General features: G+C 50.8%; 7 non-coding genes across 7 annotated transcripts; all 7 read left to right on the top strand.

Moving 5' to 3' along the window:
• The first annotated feature begins 30 nt into the window (after positions 1 to 30).
• On the top strand, positions 31 to 221 carry LOC136426321 (U2 spliceosomal RNA). Its single transcript, XR_010754259.1, has one exon. It is a non-coding gene; the product is annotated as a U2 spliceosomal RNA (small nuclear RNA).
• Positions 222 to 1,282: 1,061 nt separating this feature from the next.
• Positions 1,283 to 1,473, top strand: LOC136426320 (U2 spliceosomal RNA). Its single transcript, XR_010754258.1, has one exon. It is a non-coding gene; the product is annotated as a U2 spliceosomal RNA (small nuclear RNA).
• Positions 1,474 to 2,534: 1,061 nt separating this feature from the next.
• On the top strand, positions 2,535 to 2,725 carry LOC136426319 (U2 spliceosomal RNA). The gene has a single exon (XR_010754257.1). It is a non-coding gene; the product is annotated as a U2 spliceosomal RNA (small nuclear RNA).
• A 1,061-nt stretch (positions 2,726 to 3,786) lies between these two features.
• Positions 3,787 to 3,977, top strand: LOC136426318 (U2 spliceosomal RNA). The gene has a single exon (XR_010754256.1). It is a non-coding gene; the product is annotated as a U2 spliceosomal RNA (small nuclear RNA).
• A 1,061-nt stretch (positions 3,978 to 5,038) lies between these two features.
• LOC136426316 (U2 spliceosomal RNA) lies at positions 5,039 to 5,229 on the top strand. Its single transcript, XR_010754254.1, has one exon. It is a non-coding gene; the product is annotated as a U2 spliceosomal RNA (small nuclear RNA).
• A 1,061-nt stretch (positions 5,230 to 6,290) lies between these two features.
• On the top strand, positions 6,291 to 6,481 carry LOC136426315 (U2 spliceosomal RNA). Its single transcript, XR_010754253.1, has one exon. It is a non-coding gene; the product is annotated as a U2 spliceosomal RNA (small nuclear RNA).
• Positions 6,482 to 7,542: 1,061 nt separating this feature from the next.
• On the top strand, positions 7,543 to 7,733 carry LOC136426314 (U2 spliceosomal RNA). Its single transcript, XR_010754252.1, has one exon. It is a non-coding gene; the product is annotated as a U2 spliceosomal RNA (small nuclear RNA).
• Positions 7,734 to 8,676: the final 943 nt, after the last annotated feature.

Here is an 8,676-nt window from a genome sequence, read left to right as displayed (position 1 = left end):
GGGGGGCTAGCGGTCAAGCTCAACCGGTTTATCGCTTCTCGGCCTTTTGGCTAAGATCAAGTGTAGTATCTGTTCTTATCAGTTTAATCTCTGATACATTCCCCATCGGGGAATCTAGATTAAATTGATTTTTTGACTTTGGTCATGGACTAGGAGCTTGCTCCGTCCTGACCGCGGATCGGCTCAGTATTGCAGTACTTCTGAGATTCGGTCCATCCCCTTACAAATCCAAAATAAGTTGCACACATACACAAACCACCAAACTGGCCCAGCAATCCAGCAATGTGGATTTATCAGCAGTCTGTACTCGTTTGAAGTATGTGCATACGTGTTACGAGTATATATACTGAACCTTACTGCGTTTATAGCTCTCACATCCCCCAACTCTACTGTACATGTTTAATTTTCGCATTTTATCTTTCTTCTACTTTCAGACTGGAACTGGAGCAAGCAACAGCGCCACCAAGAGCCGGGAGAGGTCGGGAGAGCACGCAGAGGCAGTGGAAAATTCCAGGACGTCTGTCTGTGGTTCGATTCTGACGAAAGCAGTGCGATGTGGACGTAATTCGATGTTAAACGTAGGAATCGGGAATCTAAGCGCCCGCGCGCCTCGTATCAACGTATGAGAGATACGTACACACGCACAGCTAGCCGCCTCGCCCACCGCTGCTGCTTTCTCGCTCGCTCCTTTTAATTCCTTCCGTAAATTTAGTGGGCTGGCTGCATGCGACCTTCCTCTCCCCTTTGCGGACCTTCAGGCCGAATCGACAAGGTCCGGCGGACTTGAAAAATCCACCACAGGCATCGAAGTTAAGGGGAAAAGCAGACGCCGCCCGCCCTGTGAAGATGAATGATGTAAGGGAACCGCGGGCGCGCGCCTCCTGGCGAACAACAATGGCAACGCTGTTCGCGAACAACAACATTGCCTTGTTGTCTTGTCTACCCGCCCTTGGCTCGGCTTTGAACCCTAAGGAGCCCGTTTTCTGCGTTGGTGTGACGTAGTCGCTTCTTTGCACCAATTAGGCAGAGCCAGGAAGAGCCAGGACGAGCCAGGAGCGCGTGATGTGTGTTTTTGGGTGTAGTCCGTGGTTCGTCCACATAAAGTAGAGCGCTTCCGTTTGTCAACCAAATTGAAGAGATTATGAAGGAGAGAAGGCGCGCCAGGTGTGCGGGCACTAATTGCTTTATGTTCAAGCTTGAAGCTGTTTGCGATGCATAGCTCGCCACGTGAACTTGGCTCGTTCCCGGGGGAGGGGGGCTAGCGGTCAAGCTCAACCGGTTTATCGCTTCTCGGCCTTTTGGCTAAGATCAAGTGTAGTATCTGTTCTTATCAGTTTAATCTCTGATACATTCCCCATCGGGGAATCTAGATTAAATTGATTTTTTGACTTTGGTCATGGACTAGGAGCTTGCTCCGTCCTGACCGCGGATCGGCTCAGTATTGCAGTACTTCTGAGATTCGGTCCATCCCCTTACAAATCCAAAATAAGTTGCACACATACACAAACCACCAAACTGGCCCAGCAATCCAGCAATGTGGATTTATCAGCAGTCTGTACTCGTTTGAAGTATGTGCATACGTGTTACGAGTATATATACTGAACCTTACTGCGTTTATAGCTCTCACATCCCCCAACTCTACTGTACATGTTTAATTTTCGCATTTTATCTTTCTTCTACTTTCAGACTGGAACTGGAGCAAGCAACAGCGCCACCAAGAGCCGGGAGAGGTCGGGAGAGCACGCAGAGGCAGTGGAAAATTCCAGGACGTCTGTCTGTGGTTCGATTCTGACGAAAGCAGTGCGATGTGGACGTAATTCGATGTTAAACGTAGGAATCGGGAATCTAAGCGCCCGCGCGCCTCGTATCAACGTATGAGAGATACGTACACACGCACAGCTAGCCGCCTCGCCCACCGCTGCTGCTTTCTCGCTCGCTCCTTTTAATTCCTTCCGTAAATTTAGTGGGCTGGCTGCATGCGACCTTCCTCTCCCCTTTGCGGACCTTCAGGCCGAATCGACAAGGTCCGGCGGACTTGAAAAATCCACCACAGGCATCGAAGTTAAGGGGAAAAGCAGACGCCGCCCGCCCTGTGAAGATGAATGATGTAAGGGAACCGCGGGCGCGCGCCTCCTGGCGAACAACAATGGCAACGCTGTTCGCGAACAACAACATTGCCTTGTTGTCTTGTCTACCCGCCCTTGGCTCGGCTTTGAACCCTAAGGAGCCCGTTTTCTGCGTTGGTGTGACGTAGTCGCTTCTTTGCACCAATTAGGCAGAGCCAGGAAGAGCCAGGACGAGCCAGGAGCGCGTGATGTGTGTTTTTGGGTGTAGTCCGTGGTTCGTCCACATAAAGTAGAGCGCTTCCGTTTGTCAACCAAATTGAAGAGATTATGAAGGAGAGAAGGCGCGCCAGGTGTGCGGGCACTAATTGCTTTATGTTCAAGCTTGAAGCTGTTTGCGATGCATAGCTCGCCACGTGAACTTGGCTCGTTCCCGGGGGAGGGGGGCTAGCGGTCAAGCTCAACCGGTTTATCGCTTCTCGGCCTTTTGGCTAAGATCAAGTGTAGTATCTGTTCTTATCAGTTTAATCTCTGATACATTCCCCATCGGGGAATCTAGATTAAATTGATTTTTTGACTTTGGTCATGGACTAGGAGCTTGCTCCGTCCTGACCGCGGATCGGCTCAGTATTGCAGTACTTCTGAGATTCGGTCCATCCCCTTACAAATCCAAAATAAGTTGCACACATACACAAACCACCAAACTGGCCCAGCAATCCAGCAATGTGGATTTATCAGCAGTCTGTACTCGTTTGAAGTATGTGCATACGTGTTACGAGTATATATACTGAACCTTACTGCGTTTATAGCTCTCACATCCCCCAACTCTACTGTACATGTTTAATTTTCGCATTTTATCTTTCTTCTACTTTCAGACTGGAACTGGAGCAAGCAACAGCGCCACCAAGAGCCGGGAGAGGTCGGGAGAGCACGCAGAGGCAGTGGAAAATTCCAGGACGTCTGTCTGTGGTTCGATTCTGACGAAAGCAGTGCGATGTGGACGTAATTCGATGTTAAACGTAGGAATCGGGAATCTAAGCGCCCGCGCGCCTCGTATCAACGTATGAGAGATACGTACACACGCACAGCTAGCCGCCTCGCCCACCGCTGCTGCTTTCTCGCTCGCTCCTTTTAATTCCTTCCGTAAATTTAGTGGGCTGGCTGCATGCGACCTTCCTCTCCCCTTTGCGGACCTTCAGGCCGAATCGACAAGGTCCGGCGGACTTGAAAAATCCACCACAGGCATCGAAGTTAAGGGGAAAAGCAGACGCCGCCCGCCCTGTGAAGATGAATGATGTAAGGGAACCGCGGGCGCGCGCCTCCTGGCGAACAACAATGGCAACGCTGTTCGCGAACAACAACATTGCCTTGTTGTCTTGTCTACCCGCCCTTGGCTCGGCTTTGAACCCTAAGGAGCCCGTTTTCTGCGTTGGTGTGACGTAGTCGCTTCTTTGCACCAATTAGGCAGAGCCAGGAAGAGCCAGGACGAGCCAGGAGCGCGTGATGTGTGTTTTTGGGTGTAGTCCGTGGTTCGTCCACATAAAGTAGAGCGCTTCCGTTTGTCAACCAAATTGAAGAGATTATGAAGGAGAGAAGGCGCGCCAGGTGTGCGGGCACTAATTGCTTTATGTTCAAGCTTGAAGCTGTTTGCGATGCATAGCTCGCCACGTGAACTTGGCTCGTTCCCGGGGGAGGGGGGCTAGCGGTCAAGCTCAACCGGTTTATCGCTTCTCGGCCTTTTGGCTAAGATCAAGTGTAGTATCTGTTCTTATCAGTTTAATCTCTGATACATTCCCCATCGGGGAATCTAGATTAAATTGATTTTTTGACTTTGGTCATGGACTAGGAGCTTGCTCCGTCCTGACCGCGGATCGGCTCAGTATTGCAGTACTTCTGAGATTCGGTCCATCCCCTTACAAATCCAAAATAAGTTGCACACATACACAAACCACCAAACTGGCCCAGCAATCCAGCAATGTGGATTTATCAGCAGTCTGTACTCGTTTGAAGTATGTGCATACGTGTTACGAGTATATATACTGAACCTTACTGCGTTTATAGCTCTCACATCCCCCAACTCTACTGTACATGTTTAATTTTCGCATTTTATCTTTCTTCTACTTTCAGACTGGAACTGGAGCAAGCAACAGCGCCACCAAGAGCCGGGAGAGGTCGGGAGAGCACGCAGAGGCAGTGGAAAATTCCAGGACGTCTGTCTGTGGTTCGATTCTGACGAAAGCAGTGCGATGTGGACGTAATTCGATGTTAAACGTAGGAATCGGGAATCTAAGCGCCCGCGCGCCTCGTATCAACGTATGAGAGATACGTACACACGCACAGCTAGCCGCCTCGCCCACCGCTGCTGCTTTCTCGCTCGCTCCTTTTAATTCCTTCCGTAAATTTAGTGGGCTGGCTGCATGCGACCTTCCTCTCCCCTTTGCGGACCTTCAGGCCGAATCGACAAGGTCCGGCGGACTTGAAAAATCCACCACAGGCATCGAAGTTAAGGGGAAAAGCAGACGCCGCCCGCCCTGTGAAGATGAATGATGTAAGGGAACCGCGGGCGCGCGCCTCCTGGCGAACAACAATGGCAACGCTGTTCGCGAACAACAACATTGCCTTGTTGTCTTGTCTACCCGCCCTTGGCTCGGCTTTGAACCCTAAGGAGCCCGTTTTCTGCGTTGGTGTGACGTAGTCGCTTCTTTGCACCAATTAGGCAGAGCCAGGAAGAGCCAGGACGAGCCAGGAGCGCGTGATGTGTGTTTTTGGGTGTAGTCCGTGGTTCGTCCACATAAAGTAGAGCGCTTCCGTTTGTCAACCAAATTGAAGAGATTATGAAGGAGAGAAGGCGCGCCAGGTGTGCGGGCACTAATTGCTTTATGTTCAAGCTTGAAGCTGTTTGCGATGCATAGCTCGCCACGTGAACTTGGCTCGTTCCCGGGGGAGGGGGGCTAGCGGTCAAGCTCAACCGGTTTATCGCTTCTCGGCCTTTTGGCTAAGATCAAGTGTAGTATCTGTTCTTATCAGTTTAATCTCTGATACATTCCCCATCGGGGAATCTAGATTAAATTGATTTTTTGACTTTGGTCATGGACTAGGAGCTTGCTCCGTCCTGACCGCGGATCGGCTCAGTATTGCAGTACTTCTGAGATTCGGTCCATCCCCTTACAAATCCAAAATAAGTTGCACACATACACAAACCACCAAACTGGCCCAGCAATCCAGCAATGTGGATTTATCAGCAGTCTGTACTCGTTTGAAGTATGTGCATACGTGTTACGAGTATATATACTGAACCTTACTGCGTTTATAGCTCTCACATCCCCCAACTCTACTGTACATGTTTAATTTTCGCATTTTATCTTTCTTCTACTTTCAGACTGGAACTGGAGCAAGCAACAGCGCCACCAAGAGCCGGGAGAGGTCGGGAGAGCACGCAGAGGCAGTGGAAAATTCCAGGACGTCTGTCTGTGGTTCGATTCTGACGAAAGCAGTGCGATGTGGACGTAATTCGATGTTAAACGTAGGAATCGGGAATCTAAGCGCCCGCGCGCCTCGTATCAACGTATGAGAGATACGTACACACGCACAGCTAGCCGCCTCGCCCACCGCTGCTGCTTTCTCGCTCGCTCCTTTTAATTCCTTCCGTAAATTTAGTGGGCTGGCTGCATGCGACCTTCCTCTCCCCTTTGCGGACCTTCAGGCCGAATCGACAAGGTCCGGCGGACTTGAAAAATCCACCACAGGCATCGAAGTTAAGGGGAAAAGCAGACGCCGCCCGCCCTGTGAAGATGAATGATGTAAGGGAACCGCGGGCGCGCGCCTCCTGGCGAACAACAATGGCAACGCTGTTCGCGAACAACAACATTGCCTTGTTGTCTTGTCTACCCGCCCTTGGCTCGGCTTTGAACCCTAAGGAGCCCGTTTTCTGCGTTGGTGTGACGTAGTCGCTTCTTTGCACCAATTAGGCAGAGCCAGGAAGAGCCAGGACGAGCCAGGAGCGCGTGATGTGTGTTTTTGGGTGTAGTCCGTGGTTCGTCCACATAAAGTAGAGCGCTTCCGTTTGTCAACCAAATTGAAGAGATTATGAAGGAGAGAAGGCGCGCCAGGTGTGCGGGCACTAATTGCTTTATGTTCAAGCTTGAAGCTGTTTGCGATGCATAGCTCGCCACGTGAACTTGGCTCGTTCCCGGGGGAGGGGGGCTAGCGGTCAAGCTCAACCGGTTTATCGCTTCTCGGCCTTTTGGCTAAGATCAAGTGTAGTATCTGTTCTTATCAGTTTAATCTCTGATACATTCCCCATCGGGGAATCTAGATTAAATTGATTTTTTGACTTTGGTCATGGACTAGGAGCTTGCTCCGTCCTGACCGCGGATCGGCTCAGTATTGCAGTACTTCTGAGATTCGGTCCATCCCCTTACAAATCCAAAATAAGTTGCACACATACACAAACCACCAAACTGGCCCAGCAATCCAGCAATGTGGATTTATCAGCAGTCTGTACTCGTTTGAAGTATGTGCATACGTGTTACGAGTATATATACTGAACCTTACTGCGTTTATAGCTCTCACATCCCCCAACTCTACTGTACATGTTTAATTTTCGCATTTTATCTTTCTTCTACTTTCAGACTGGAACTGGAGCAAGCAACAGCGCCACCAAGAGCCGGGAGAGGTCGGGAGAGCACGCAGAGGCAGTGGAAAATTCCAGGACGTCTGTCTGTGGTTCGATTCTGACGAAAGCAGTGCGATGTGGACGTAATTCGATGTTAAACGTAGGAATCGGGAATCTAAGCGCCCGCGCGCCTCGTATCAACGTATGAGAGATACGTACACACGCACAGCTAGCCGCCTCGCCCACCGCTGCTGCTTTCTCGCTCGCTCCTTTTAATTCCTTCCGTAAATTTAGTGGGCTGGCTGCATGCGACCTTCCTCTCCCCTTTGCGGACCTTCAGGCCGAATCGACAAGGTCCGGCGGACTTGAAAAATCCACCACAGGCATCGAAGTTAAGGGGAAAAGCAGACGCCGCCCGCCCTGTGAAGATGAATGATGTAAGGGAACCGCGGGCGCGCGCCTCCTGGCGAACAACAATGGCAACGCTGTTCGCGAACAACAACATTGCCTTGTTGTCTTGTCTACCCGCCCTTGGCTCGGCTTTGAACCCTAAGGAGCCCGTTTTCTGCGTTGGTGTGACGTAGTCGCTTCTTTGCACCAATTAGGCAGAGCCAGGAAGAGCCAGGACGAGCCAGGAGCGCGTGATGTGTGTTTTTGGGTGTAGTCCGTGGTTCGTCCACATAAAGTAGAGCGCTTCCGTTTGTCAACCAAATTGAAGAGATTATGAAGGAGAGAAGGCGCGCCAGGTGTGCGGGCACTAATTGCTTTATGTTCAAGCTTGAAGCTGTTTGCGATGCATAGCTCGCCACGTGAACTTGGCTCGTTCCCGGGGGAGGGGGGCTAGCGGTCAAGCTCAACCGGTTTATCGCTTCTCGGCCTTTTGGCTAAGATCAAGTGTAGTATCTGTTCTTATCAGTTTAATCTCTGATACATTCCCCATCGGGGAATCTAGATTAAATTGATTTTTTGACTTTGGTCATGGACTAGGAGCTTGCTCCGTCCTGACCGCGGATCGGCTCAGTATTGCAGTACTTCTGAGATTCGGTCCATCCCCTTACAAATCCAAAATAAGTTGCACACATACACAAACCACCAAACTGGCCCAGCAATCCAGCAATGTGGATTTATCAGCAGTCTGTACTCGTTTGAAGTATGTGCATACGTGTTACGAGTATATATACTGAACCTTACTGCGTTTATAGCTCTCACATCCCCCAACTCTACTGTACATGTTTAATTTTCGCATTTTATCTTTCTTCTACTTTCAGACTGGAACTGGAGCAAGCAACAGCGCCACCAAGAGCCGGGAGAGGTCGGGAGAGCACGCAGAGGCAGTGGAAAATTCCAGGACGTCTGTCTGTGGTTCGATTCTGACGAAAGCAGTGCGATGTGGACGTAATTCGATGTTAAACGTAGGAATCGGGAATCTAAGCGCCCGCGCGCCTCGTATCAACGTATGAGAGATACGTACACACGCACAGCTAGCCGCCTCGCCCACCGCTGCTGCTTTCTCGCTCGCTCCTTTTAATTCCTTCCGTAAATTTAGTGGGCTGGCTGCATGCGACCTTCCTCTCCCCTTTGCGGACCTTCAGGCCGAATCGACAAGGTCCGGCGGACTTGAAAAATCCACCACAGGCATCGAAGTTAAGGGGAAAAGCAGACGCCGCCCGCCCTGTGAAGATGAATGATGTAAGGGAACCGCGGGCGCGCGCCTCCTGGCGAACAACAATGGCAACGCTGTTCGCGAACAACAACATTGCCTTGTTGTCTTGTCTACCCGCCCTTGGCTCGGCTTTGAACCCTAAGGAGCCCGTTTTCTGCGTTGGTGTGACGTAGTCGCTTCTTTGCACCAATTAGGCAGAGCCAGGAAGAGCCAGGACGAGCCAGGAGCGCGTGATGTGTGTTTTTGGGTGTAGTCCGTGGTTCGTCCACATAAAGTAGAGCGCTTCCGTTTGTCAACCAAATTGAAGAGATTATGAAGGAGAGAAGGCGCGCCAG

Source organism: Branchiostoma lanceolatum, chromosome 1 (genome assembly GCF_035083965.1).
Source record: "Branchiostoma lanceolatum isolate klBraLanc5 chromosome 1, klBraLanc5.hap2, whole genome shotgun sequence".
NCBI classification, from domain to species: Eukaryota; Metazoa; Chordata; class Leptocardii; order Amphioxiformes; family Branchiostomatidae; genus Branchiostoma; species Branchiostoma lanceolatum.
This window is presented reverse-complemented; position numbering and strand designations above follow the sequence as displayed.